Here is a 15,084-nt window from a genome sequence, read left to right on the forward strand (position 1 = left end):
CCAATACTCCTCCAGATCTGAACCCCAGGGTTAGTGCGAATCCAGTCTGATTGAGGGTGAAGCTTCTGCAGTCCATTCCCCTTAGTGATCCTACTCAAAACGCCACAGACAAGGTCGAATCTTCCAGATCAGAGAATGCTGCGCCCTTGGTTCTAGCCTCTACCACAAAGACCTTAATCAACCCATACCTCGGCTGAACTGATGTCTCGAGAAGTCCCCAATGAACTCGTGGATTAGCCGTTTAAGAGATGTATAATCAAGCTAGTGGTTCATCATTGTCCGATGAAAGACTCACTCTGAACCCATGTAGAATGAGATAACCTTATGCCAGTTCAACACATTCATAAGGATGAAGAACGAAGATACATCTTAGAATAGAGAATCAAACACGGGTTGAAGATAAAACAGTAATAAGGCAGAATAGGGCAGATGGCTGGCGTTGAACGCCAGTTTTGGGCCTTGAATTCTGAAGCAAAGTATGAAATATTATATATTACTGGAAAGCTCTAGATGTTAGATTTCCATGGCCGTTGAGAACGCTCCATTTGGATGTTTGTAGCTCCAGAAAAGCTCTTTCGAGTGCAAGGAGGTCAGATCCTGGCAGCATCTGCAGTGCTTTCTCTGCCTCTGAATCAAAGTTTTGCTCCAGCTCCTCAATTTCAGCTAAAAAATACCTGAAATTGCATAAAAATACACAAACTCAAAGTAGAATCCAAAAGTGTAAATTTTGCACTAAAACCTATGAAAACTTAATAAAACTTAAACAAAACATACTAAAAACTATATGAATGATGGCAAAAAGTGTATAAAATATCCGCTCATCACAACACCAAACTTAAACTGATGCTTGTCCCTAAGAAACCAAAAACAAAGTAGGATAAAAATAAGAGTAAGACACAATAAATCTCAGAGTTTGCAATGAAGCTCAGTTTCAATTAGATGAGCGGGACTTAGTAGCTTTTTGCTTCTGAATAATTTTGGCATCTCACTATCCATTAAACTCAGAAGTGTTGGCATCATTAGGAACTTAGAATCCAGATGATATTATTGACTCTCCTAGTTCAATTCTTTATGGTTCTTGAACACAGCTTTTTAGAGTATTGGCCGTGGCCCTAAGCACTTTATTTTTCAGTATTACCACTGGATACATAAATGCCATAGACACTTAACTGGGTGAATCCTTTCAGATTGTGAATCAGCTTTGCTAGAATCCCTAGATAGAGGTGTTCAGAGTTCTTAAGCACACTCTGGATGACCCAGTGCACTTGCTGGTTAGTTGTGCGAAGTTGTGAAGTTATGCTTGGACCATGGTATTGTGCACCAGTTTGTTGGCGCCATTACTAGGGAGAGAACGAACAACAAATTTTACAACCTCAGAGTAACAATTTCACATACCAGGACCTCAGGGATCACCTTCTTCTCTGCCACTACTTCATAGAAGTGGTCTTGGTGGGCTTTGGTGATGAATCTCTCCATCTCCCAAGATTCGGAGGTGGCGGCTACGACCTTTCCTTTCCTCTTTCTAGGGGGTTCTCCAACCTTGGGTGCTATAAGTGGTAATAGAAAGCAAAAAGCAATGCTTTTCCCGCACTAAACTTAAAAGCTTTACTTGTCCTCAAGCAAAAAATAAATAAAAGAGAAGAATGGAGTAGAAGAAGAAGAAAATAGAAGAAGAAGGAGGGAGAAAGTAATTCGGCCAAGGGGGCTTTGATGTGTATGAAAGGTGTGTATATAAAGGGTTAGAATGAGGGTATTTATAGGAGTAGGCTAGGTTAGGGTTCGGGCAAGGGTGGGATAAATGGGAGGAAAATTTGATTTTGAAGTGGGTGGGAGTTGGTGGGAGTTATAATGGATTTGGGAAAGTGATATGGGTGTGATTGGGCTAGGGTTTATAGGAAAGAGTGTATGGGAAAGAGTGAAAGTAAGAGGGAAGAAGTGGGGTAGGTAAAGATGTTGTGGGACCCACTGGTCCTGAGAGGCTAGGAAATTCAGAATCCCTGCCCTCTGCATGGATGTTTGAATGCACAGGGTCTACCTCTGGCTGGCGTTCAACGCCAGCAAGGTTGCCATTTTGGACGTCGAACGCCCAGCCAGTGCTCCCTGGCTAGTGTTCAACGCCAGCAAGACACTCTATCCAGAGTGTTCTGTTTTCATTGCTGAACCTTTTTGTCTCTTTTCTGATTGCTTCACATGATCATGAACCTAAAGAAAAACAAACTTAAGAAATTAGAGGAAATAGAAATAACTAAATAAGGTTGGGTTGCCTCCCAACAAGCACTTCTTTAACATCACTAGCTTGATGGTTAGCTCCTTAAGGAGAATGATATGGGCTTAAAATTTTGCCCCTTACAGTCAACTTTCTTCCTATCTTCTCATGGATGAGCTCCACATGCATGCTCTAGAGATAAGACACGACTCACTGTATGTGGTATGACTAGTTTCTTGTTGAAGACAACTCTCATGCCAGGTAAGAGGCCTTCAGTGGGGACTTTCTTGTCCTTCCATCCTTTAGGTACTTTTTTCTTAGTACCTTTGTTCTCAGTGCTTATTGATGGCTTCTGAACACCAAACTTAGAATTGGTATTTGGGGGCTTAGTAAAGCTCTACACTGAAAGAGATGGTTGGAACACTAAGTGTTGCACAGTTATCTCTCTTTTTTCAGAGGGAGAGTTGGGGTGAGGCATATTGAACAAGATGTGATCCTCCCCTAGTTGTAAAAGCAGTTCTCCCTTAGCTACATCAATGATAGTATTGGTAGTGGCTAGGAAAGGTTTTCCAAAGATGATGGATTCATCCTCATCTTCCCTAGTATCTAAGATTATGAAGTTTGCAGGGATGTAAAGGTCTTCAACCTTTACCAATACATCCTCTGCTAAGCCATATGCTTTCTTCATTGATTTGTCTGCCATCTCTAGTGAGATGTTTGCAGCTTGTACCTTAAAGATTCCCAACTTATCCATTACAAAGAGTGGCATGAGGTTTATACTTGACCCTAGGTCACACAAAGCCTTCTCAAAGGTCATGGTGCCTATGGTGCAAGGAATTAGGAAGCGTCCGGGATCCGGAAGCTTCTGAGTTAGCTTCTGCTGTACCAAAGCATTGAGGTCTTTGGTAAGCATTGGAGGCTCTTCCTCCAAAGGTTTTGTACCAAACAGCTTGGCATTCAGCTTTATGAGAGCTCCTAGGTACCGAGCAACTTGCTCTTCCCTAGTGTCCTCATCCTCATCAGAGGATGAGTATTCATCAGAACTCATGCACTGCAGGAGTGCATGCAAGGGAACCTCTATGGTCTCTACATGAGCCTTGGCTTCCTTTAATTCTTGGATAGAAATTTCTTCAGTGGATGCTGAACACTCAGTAGGTAGGTCTTTACTGGCGTTCAACCCCAGTTATGGTGGTTCTTTGGACATTGAACGCGTATCATGCATCCCTTTACTGGCGTTCAATGCCAATTCCTTTGCCAAGTTGGGTATTGAACGCCCAGTAAGACCTTCCTTACTGGCGTTCAACACCAGAGTCCCTGCTAGTTTGGACGTTGAACGCCCAGTGAGGGCTTTCTCACTGGCGTTCAACGCCAGCTTGGGCGTTGAACGCCCAGTGAGGTCTTCCTCACTGGCGTTCAATGCCATCCTAGTTTCTCCAGATTCGGCCTCGTCCTCTGTGGTGATGGCCTTGCACTCTTCTCTTGGGTTCACTTCAGTGTTACTAGGAAGAGTGTCAGGAGGAGTTTCAGGAATTCTCTTGCTCAGTTGACCAACTTGTACCTCCAAATTTCTGATGGACCTTTTTTCAGTTATAAAACTATGAGTGGTCTTAAAGAGGTTGGAGACTATAGTTACCAAGTCAGAAAGGCTCTGCTTAGGGGTCTCCATATGTTCCTGAGAAGATGGGAATAGTGATCTGTTGTTGAACCTGTTCTGGGTTCTTCCACCTTAATTATTATTGAAGCCTTGCTGAGACTTCTGTTAATCCTTCCATGGAAGGTTAGAATGGTTCCTCCATGAGGGATTGTAGGTGTTTCCATAGGGTTCTCCCATGTAATTCACCTTTTTCATGGTGGGTTGGTCAGGATCATAAGCTTCTACTTCAGAGGAAGCTTCTTGAATGCTACCAGCTGCAGCTTGCATTCCAATCAAATGCTGAGAAATTATATTGACATGCTGGGTCAAGATCTTGTTCTGAGCCAATATGGCATTCAGAGTGTCGACTTCAAGAACTCCTTTCTTCTGAGGGACCCCATTGTTCACAGAATTTCTCTTAGAAGTGTATATGAATTGGTTGTTTGCAACCATCTCAATGAGTTCTCTTGCTTCTGCAGGCATTTTCTTCAAGTAGAGTGATCTACCTACAGAGTTGTCCAATGATATTTTAGACATCTCAGACAAGCCATCATAGAAGATGCCTAGGATAGACCATTCTGAGAGCATGTCAGAAGGATATCTCCTTATTAGTTGCTTGTATCTTTTCCAAACTTCATAGAGGGATTCACCTTCTCTTTGTCTGAAGGTCTGAACTTCCACTCTGGTTTTGCTCATTCTTTGAGGAGGAAAGAATTTGGCCAAGAAAGCATTGACCAACTTTTCCCAAGAGTCTAGGCTCTCTTTAGGTTGAGAATCCAACCATATTTTAGCTCTGTCTCTAACAACAAAGGGAAAGAGCGTAAGTCTATAGACCTCATGATCCACTCCATTGGTCTTAACAGTGTCATAGATTTGCAAGAATTCTGACAGGAATTGGTGTGGATCTTCTAGTGGAAGTCCATGGAACTTGAAATTCTGTTGCAGAAGAGAGACTAACTGAGGCTTAAGCTCAAAGTTGTTAGCTCTAATGGAAGGTATGGAGATACTTCTTCCATAGAAATTAGAGGTTGGTATGGTGTAGTCACCAAGAACACTTCTTGCATCTTCTCCATTATTAGCATTGTCTGCCATGTCTTCAGCTTCTTGTTCGAAATTTTCTGAGAGGTTTCTTCCGGAGTGTTGTGCTTTAGCTTGTTGTAAACGCATCCTTAGAGTTTTCTCAGGTTCAGGGTCAGGATTAAAGAGAGGTTCTTTATCTCTGTTTCTGGTCATAAATAAGAAAAAGAAGACAAGAAAGAAGAAGAATGGGAGCTCTATGTTAAAGAACAGATGACTCCCTTTGAGATGTGAAGAAAAAAGAAAAGAAGAATAAAGATAGAGAAGGGAGAAGAAGAATTCAGCTATGAGGAGAGAAGAATTCAAAAATTAGAAGTAAAAAGAGAAAATATTTTTGTTTTTTTTAATTATTAATTAAATTCAAAAATAAAAATTAATTAACTAAAAAGATTTGAAAATTAAATGATGAACTTTTGAAAAAGAAGAGAGAGAAATAAAGAAGATATTTTCGAAAATTAGAGGAGAGAGAAGAATTAGTTATGAAGTTTTGAAAAAGAAGAAAGAGAAAACAAGTAACTAATTAAGAAAGATTTGAAAACAAGATAAGATAGAAGATTAAAAAAAGATTTGAATTTAAAATTTGAAATTAGAAAAGATAAGATAGAAATTGAAAAGATTTGAAAAATATTTGAAAAAGATAAGATTTGAAATTTGATTTTTGAAAAAGATTTTGAATTTTGAACATTTAAATTTTAAATTTTGAAAATTAAATTTTAAAATTTGAATTTGAAATAAGATAAGATAAGATTTTTGAATTTTAAAGAAAGATAAAAAGATAAGATAGTAATTTGAAAAAGATATGATTTTGAAATTTAAAACTAAGATAAGATAAGATAATGATTTTGAAATTAAAATTTGAAATCATTTTGGTGATTTTTGAAAATTAAAGTGAAAGAAAAGATCTTTTTTATTTTTTTGAATTAATGAAGAAAGGGAAAAACAACAAAAAGACACCAAACTTAAAATTTTTAGATCTAAGACACCTAGAATTCGAAAATTACAAAGAAAAACACAAAGCAACACCAAACTTAAAAATTTTAAGATCTAAACAAGAAGAAAAACAAGAACACTTTGAAGATTAAGAAGAACACCAAGAACAAAACTCAAAGAATAAAAAGAAAACAAGAATATGTAAAGGACACCAAACTTACAAATTTTGAAAACCAAAGACACAAATTTCGAAAATTTCAAAAGAAAAAAAACACAAGAAGACACCAAAATTAAAGATTGACATAAGACTCATGAAATTTTCTTTTTAAAAGACTTAAGAAATTCGAAAAAGACTCAAACAAGAACAAGAACAAAGACTCAAACAAAAGATAAAGATTGATAAAGAAAACAAAGGTTTTTGAAAATTTTTTTATTTTTTCGAAAAAAGAAAATAAAAGACTCAAACAAAATTAAAGACAATACCTAATCTAAGCAACAAAATAATCCGTTAGTTTGTTCAAACTCGAACAATCCCCGGCAACGGCGCCAAAAACTTGGTGCGCGGAATTAAACTTTGCACAACTGAACCAACAAGTGCACTGGGTCGTCCAAGTAATACCTGAGTGAGTCAGGGTCGATCCCATGAGAATTGTGATTTGAAGCAAGCTATGATTATCTTGATGTAGATCTTAGTCAGGCGGATAGAAAAGTTGGTTGGTTGTTTAAACGCATAAAAGTAAAATAAAGAAAACGTTACTCAGTTGATGGTGAAAGCAATGATAAGAAGATGGTTAAGGCTTCGGAGATGCTTTGTTCTTCTGGATCAATTCGGTTTTACTGTCTCCTCCAACTGTGAATGATTTCTTCTATGGCAGGCTGTATCTGATCAACGCCTTTCTTGAGAGGTCGCCAATGCTCCTCCAGATCTGAACCCCAGGGTTAGTGCGGATCCACTCTGATTGAGGGTGAAGCTCCTGTAGTCCATTCCCCTTAGTGATCCTATTCAAAATGCCACAAACAAGGTCGAATCCTCCGGATCAGCGAATGCTGCGCCTTTGGTTCTAGCCTCTACCACAAAGACCCTAATCTCCCCATACTTCGGCTGAACTGATGCCTCGAGAAGTCCCCAACGAAGTCGTGGATTAGCCGTCTAAGAGATGTATAATCAAGCTAGTGGTTCATTATTGTCCGATGAAAGACTCACTCTGAACCCATGTAGAATGAGATAACCTTATGCCAGTTCAATGCATTCATAAGGATGAAGAACGAAGATACATCTTAGAATACAGAATCAAACACGGGTTGAAGATAAAACAGTAATACTTTATTAATCCATAAAATTCAGCAGAGCTCCTCCCCTCAACCTAGGAGGTTTAGAAACTCATACTGATAGAAAATACAATGTGGAATTCGAAAATATGCTAGAAGTATTCAATCTTCTCTAAAAGTGTAAAAGTTCTCAAATAAATACTAGGCTAATGACTAAGGATTACATAAAAGGGGTAAAACAATCTTTTAGTGCTAAAATCCACTTCCGGGGCCGACTTGGTGAGTGTTTGGGATGAGCTTGATTGAGATCCATGTGATAGGAGGCCTCTAGGGCGTTGAACGTTGGCTAGGGTGTCCTTTTTTGGCGTTGGATGCTGGTCTCTTCTCCTTTGGCGTTGGACGCTAGAATAGGGCACATGGCTGGCGTTGAACTACAGTTTTGGGCCTTCAATTCTAAAGCAAAGCATAGACTATTATATGTTGTTGGAAAGCTTTGGATGTTAGTTTTGCATGGCCATTAAGAATGCTCCATTTGGATGTGTGTAGCTCTAGAAAATCTCTTTTGAGTGCAAGGAGGTCAGATCCTGGCAACATCGGCAGTGCTTTCTTTGCCTCTGAATCAGACTTTTGCTCCTGCTCCTCAATTTCGGCCAGAAAATACCTGAAATTGCATGAAAACACACAAACTAAAAGTAAAATCCAAAAATGTAAATTTTTCACTAAAACCTATGAAAACTTAATAAAACATAAACAAAACATATTAAAAACTATATGAAAATGATGGCAAAAAGCGTATAAAATATCCGCTTATCACCCACCATGGTAAAACCTTCCAATTTCTCTTCTTTATTTCATTCCTGTAAATATTTCTCTTAATTGTTAGATTAATTTGATAGATTTTAGTATGAATGGAATGGTTGAGTAGTTGAATAAATTTTTGGATATTAGAAATCTAGTCAGTTTTTGGATTTTGATTTGTGTTAGAATGTGCATAGTTACATAGTTACATTGCATAGTTTTTGGACTGATTTTGAATTATAGATTTTGATTTTGATTTGATTTTGATTTTGATTTTTTATTTTGAATTGCATGGTTGCATCTAGTTGAGAAGTTGTGTTTAATTTTTAAGTTTTTTATGTTAAAAATAAAAAGAGAGACCATGTCACGTGTACGCATGATCCACCTGTACGCGTGACCCCCAAAAATTGACCATGCGTAAATGGTGCGTGGACTGTGCCACCGCATGACCTGGACAGTGAGTTGTGCCAGGACCATGCAGGGAGGGTGCCATGGTACGGGCACTAGTCACGCATACGCGTGCCCTACGCGTATGCGTCGACGCCTGAATTCTGATGGTGCGAATACTATGCTGTGATGTTGCTACCGCATTGCCTGGACAGAGAGTTGTTCTAAGACCATGCGGGAGCTGTGCATTGGGCACGCTTGCTTGTCACGTGTATGCGTGCCACACGCATACGCGTCGACCCCTTATCTTCCCATTCACGCGTATGCGTGACCTTCCGCGTACGCATGACTGCCCCCTATTCACCCACTCTTCCTTTTTTCTCTTCTCTCCATTTCTTTTCTTCCTTTCTCTTCTCTTCTCCTCTTTCCTTCCTTCAACCACCATCCACCACTATCATTCATCGCCCACCATCATCTCTTTTAGTTAGTTAGTTAGTTAATTAGTTTAATTTTTTGTTTTAGGTGATAAGTGTTGGATCATTGATTTGATTTGCTGATTGTACTAAGATGTTGTTGTTGATTACTGACATGTTGCTATTTTAGCATCATTGTTGTTAATATTTATTGTTAAATTTTTTTTGTGGTTATAATTTGTTTTTTGGTATTGAATTTTTCTTCTTTGATATTTTTACATACCAAGTACTTATAAATTTCCTTCAAAGCATTCTAAATCTTTTGAATTGCATGTTTTGGCTACCATGTGATTAAAATTCTTTAACTTTGACTGTGCAATTTCTTGATGTTTGATGATGTGTATTTATCTTAATGCATTGTGTTGCTTGATCACATGTATCCATATGTTATGCTTATGCCTTAATGAAATGTTGACCCTTAATTGTTTATCTATGTGCTTTACACATACTTAAAACTATCCATTTTGGCATAATGCTTCATTTGTGAAATTGGATTGTAAGCTCATCTAGCGACATTTTTTTAAAATTTTTAAGCTTTGTAGACCATGCGTGCTATGTGATTAATCTCACCTTATATTTCTCTTTTCCTATATTTCATAGCACCTATGCTCCCCCACTTTATGTCAATTAGGTGATGCAAACAACAAAATTCAAAGTATGACATTGATTGATGTGCGAGTTTCATATTTCATTTGATCCATTAAATTTTCTTGTACATCAACCAATGTCCATTCATTATCCATTTCACAATCACTTGATTCTTGCTTGAACGCTTTTATGCTCCTTTATTACTTGTTTGTTTGTCTTAACCTACAAGTTTTCTTTGAAGTATTTCAAGCATACTAGAATGAGTGACGTGCATGCTTCTTTTGTGTAATTGTGACATCATTTTTAATGCTAGTGTGTGAGTTCTAAACCGGGCGCAAACTTAGAATTCATACATTTGTTTCATTCATGTCACAAACTGATTTGCTCACTTCATTTTAGTGATCATCACCTCATTCCAACAATCTATACTTCCTTGCTTTTACATTTACTCATCTTACTATATCATGTTTTCTATCTTTCAAGATAATTCACTATAAACAAAAAGGGAAGCAGAAGAAAGAACATGTAGCAGCCGGTTGATCCACCAGTTGAAGGTGGCAATCCGTGAAGTCACCGCAGCCCCTTGCTCATCTTCGAATGCACCGAGGACGGTGCAAACTTTTAAGTGTGGAGAGGTCGTCTGACCAATTGGCCAATTTTTGGGTGAAAAAATTCTAATCTAAACACTTTCACATTTCATTTATTTTTCTTCTATTACCATGGCTTTTAGAATTTTTGGTTGCATTTTCTTGGTTTGCATATTGGTGCGAGCAAAATCGTCGGTTAAGAATTCCTTCTCGATAAAGGAAAAATAACCTCGTTGCAAGTATAGTTCTCAACCAACAAGTGATGCTCGATCAAAGTTTACAATTTCTAATCTAAACCGAGAGTATTTAGACTCCCGGGTCGTTCCCCCTAGGATGCAAATGAAATGTTACGCTTTTGGTTGTTAAAGGGACAGAAGGGGGTTTTGTGCAAGTCGAAGAACAAAAGATTAAAAGAACTAAGCAATGACCAAAATTGGAATTAATGCAAGTAAAGAGAAGGTGGGATCAAAACTAGTGAAAATGCTATAAATGTAATAAAGGGCCTTGACTTGGGAATGAGTATCCAAGGAATCCTATCATCACCATAACCACAACTATGGTAATTATGATGAGTCAATCTCGCCTAGTCAACCCCAACCATCGAGGAGTAAGTCAAGCAAGCATAATTGACCTTAATCCATAAGTCCTAACCAACTTACCAAACTAGTTGATAAAAGGCTAGCGTCAATGGAAACAATAGTCAACTAACTACCCAAGAATCACCACTAAATGTCGGACATTATGATTCTAGTGCCCTAGGAACTCAACCCACAAGCCAAGGTGGAAAAATCTACTCAAAATCTAGAGTTGACATTTTCACAAACACCTTGTGTGCATAAAAGTAAAACATGGAAAATTTGCAAAGTAAAATGGAAAGCTATAACCAACTATCAACAAAACCAAACATAAACAAGCAATCAAACATAAAGAAAGCATGAAATGTAAAATTCATTAACCAAAACTTCAAGTGACACAAAATTGCAAATATGAACAAGTAACTTGAACCAAAAGGAAAATGAAAGTAAAAGTGCTTTAATTAAAGAGGAAATTGAGAGTACTTACAATTGAAGAAGTAAATTCAAAATCAAAGCTTGCTATAAAATGCTACAATGGAGATTGATAAACCCTAGGAGAGCTCTCTACTCTACACTACTCCTACTCCTAATTACTATGAAAAACTATGTAAAATAAAGTCTAAGTCCTAATGTAAGCTAATGTGTTGATTCCCCCTTATATAGCACTTCATTTCAGCATTTCAGCCTTCCAAAAATGAGCCAAGGGCCCCCAAATTCGCTCAGCACGTGTTTCATTAATGCAAACACGTGCAGGAACCTGTGCGGACGCACAGACGTGTGCATCCGCACACTCGGCTGAAAATTGACCTATGCGTATGCACAGGTACTCGTGCGTACACACAAATGGAAATTATCGCTTGTGCGCGCACACGCATGGCTGTGCGCACGCACACTTTGCTGTGTGTGCTTTTCCTTGTTTTCTTCATGTTTTCTCCCTTGTACATGCTTCCTTCCACTTTTGGCTATCCATTCTTGCTTCCAAGGCCTGAAATCACTCACAAACCACATCACGGCATCGAATGACACAAAAGTGGAATTAAAAATCACTAACATAGGAATTAAAATGCATGTTTTTACATTTAGAATCAAATTAGGGATCAAACACAAAAGCATGCTATTTGAGTGCTTAAGTGTGAGTTCATGAGCTAGAATCCATCCAAATCAAGTCAAAATACATCAAAAAATATGGACTCATCATATATATATATATATATATATATATATATATATATATATATATATATATATATATATATATATATATATATATATATATATATATATATAATAAACTTAGTCAAAATAATAAAATTTTTCAAGGAATTTATCTATAGGGCACCCCAATTGATTTGAGTAAAAAATTTTTATTGACCTTGCTTGAATTATATATTGTGGAATATGTTTTTGATCTAAGAACACACAACCATGTGAGTTTTTAGCCTAATTGTGTGGTTGCATCATATAACCACTATTTCATTATTGTGTGTGTTAATTCTCTTTCTATGATTGTAATCTTTGATTTGTTTTATTTTTTATGTCCATTATTTGGTATATGAATGTATTTATATGATTGAGACCTTTATTTCATTTAGCTCACTTACCCAAATATCCTTACCCTTTTATCTACCATTGTTAACTAATTTTGAGCCTATTTTAATCCCCTTTTGTTCTTAATTTTAGCACATCACTACCCCTAATTGAAAAACAATAAATGTCCTTAATTTGGATTTTTGATTAACTTAGACTAGTGAGAGTGTGTATCATTTAAGAGCGAGAAGTTTGGAAACATTGATTGAGATAAAAGTGTATTTTTCAGTTTTCATTAAAAATCTTGGAAGTTGGCTACATATTCACGCATTGAATGTTGAACCATATACATTAATATTTTTGTATATATTATGTTATTGAAAAAATAGAATAAAAAAAGAAAAAGAAAAAGAAAGGAAAGCAATAAAAAGGGGACAAAGTACCCCAAGAAGAGTAATAATAACAATGCGTATGTGTTATGGTTGAAAAGAATACATGGGTATGTGTGAAAAAAGTGAAGAATGGGTAGTTTGGTTTGCATTTGAATTTTATAGGTTTTTATATGTGTTTGGTGAGAGCTTAGGTTAATCAAAGATTCAAATTTCAAGCTCACTTAGCCATATATATCCTTACCTTGACCCTAGCCTCATTATAACCCTTGAAAAGTTCTCATGATATTTGTATGAATGGATTGAGTAACTGTTGATTGTTAGATGAAAAAAAAATCTTAGAAGGCATGATTAGAGTAGAATTGAGTGAATCAACCCTAAATACTTGAGTGACTAGAGCGTATATACATCCGGTGAGGGGTTCGATTGCTCAATTACATATTTTCACCTATGATCATCTTGTATCTTGCAAGTTTATAAATTCTTTTCTAGAACTCAATTCAATTATGGATTTGATTTGATTGTAATTGTTTTAGCCCTTATGTTCATATATGTATTCTTGGAAATTGATTTATTTTGACTAAGTAGTTGCATGCATTTAGATAGAGTGCATATAGATAATTTGTATTGAATAAATGTTGATACCCCTTTCTTGTCTTTCTTGAGTTTAGCATGGAGACATGCTTGGTTTAAGTGTGGGCAGGTTGATAAACCCCAATTTTGTGGTTTATCTTATGTTGAATTTAGTGGATTTTATCAACTTATCTCACATTTATTCAATGAAATAGCATGTTTTGTGAATTTCTCCTAAATTGTGTTTAAGAGTAAAAATATGCTTTTTATGCCTTTAATTTGCTAAATGTGATTCACTTTAATTCCATTCGATGCCTTGATGTGTCTGATGAAGTGATTTCAGGTTTAGAAGGCAAAGCTTGGATTGAAGGAATGAAGAAAAAGCATGTAAAAGTGAAGAATTCATGAAGAAATGAAGTTTGAAAATCTGCCCAGTTCCGCGTACACATGACCAGAAAATTCATCAGGCGACGCGTACGCATGACCCATGCTTACACGTGATACTCGGCACATGACTCACTTAAAGAAATCGTGGCTGGCGATTTCTGAGCTCACTCAGGCCCAAATCCAACTCATTTCTAAAGTATTTGAGGCAAAATTCAAGATGGAACAAAGGGGGGATCAATTAGATTAGGTTAGAAACATGTTTTAGGGTAGTTTTTTAAATAGAGAAGCTCCCTTTTCTCTCTAGAATTAGGATTCTTTATTTAATTTTCTCTTTAATTTCTCTCTTTAGTTTTTGTTTTAGTGTAATTTCATTTATATTTCCATGCTCTAGTATTTTAATTCTCTTAGTTCTTCTTGTTAATTTCTCATTTGAGCTACTTTTTAGTTTTATGAACTCTTATTAATTTCAATTTCATTTAATGCAGTTTGATATTTCATGTTCTTTTAATGTTTATTTGAATTATTGTTGTTATTTTCTTGTATTTGGTAGCAGTAGATTTTATTATTATTGCAATTTAATATGCTTCTCTTTTTATGCACACCAAGTATTTGATAAAATGCTTGGCTTAGTTTTAGAGTAGATTTTGAGCATTCTTGGCTTGGAAAGGAAAGCTTGGTAGTCTTGAGTCATTAATACCCAATTTATGTTGGTGATCTAGAGTTGTTAGTTAATCTTGTTTCCATTGATGCTACTTATGGATTGAGATTAACTAGGCCTACTTGATCTTCTCCTACTGTTGGAGATAACGTAATAGGCTTAACTCTTGGTAATTTTTGTGTTATGATTAATGACTAGGATAGAAGACCTTGATTCTCAATCCTTGCCATGAGTGCCTCTTTAGTAATTGTTATCTTTAGTTATTTTCTTTACTTTCTTGTCATTTAAATTTCTTGCCATTTAATTTCTTGCCTTTTTATCAACCCATCCCCGTGAATCTCATAACCAATAATTAAGCACTCGATTGTAATTTCTAGGGAGAACGACCCTGGAGTAATACTCTCGGTTATTTTTATTGGGTTGAACTTGTGACAACCAAAACTAAACTTTGATGGAGAATCCATTGTTGGTCTAGACTATGCTTTTAACGAAGTGATTCAATTATTTTGAAAAATTCTAGACCGGCATAAATTTTCTCATCTAACTACCCTCAGCAACAAAGACATACAAGATAGGTAAGAAAAACTCATATAGGATGCAATTATAGAAAATAAGACAAACAGCAGATAAGCATGGCTAATCAATTAGGCAAACTAAAGTAATGCACACTCAAGCAAAACATACAAATGCACATAATGCATGTCTGTCATATGGTCGATGATATCATCTGTCGATTATCCAACCAAACCCGTCCGATAGCGAACCCTGGACAGTCCCAACGATGCGAAGCTCAAAGCATATGCATATATATAAATAATCCATCATCCATCACACAGCTGGGTCAAAGGAATCTCAAATCTCAACCTGGAACCAATGGGGGTGAGTCACTGTATTTACCCAGGGAGACTAAGATCAATCATAAATACCATTCCTGGAGCAAGTGGGGCTACCACTGCATCTACCCAGGAAGTTCACAATCATCTCAATATGGAGAAAGTGGGGCGGACCACATCCTTGACTTTACCAA

This window comes from Arachis hypogaea, chromosome 17 (genome assembly GCF_003086295.3).
Source record: "Arachis hypogaea cultivar Tifrunner chromosome 17, arahy.Tifrunner.gnm2.J5K5, whole genome shotgun sequence".
NCBI lineage: Eukaryota > Viridiplantae > Streptophyta > Magnoliopsida > Fabales > Fabaceae > Arachis > Arachis hypogaea.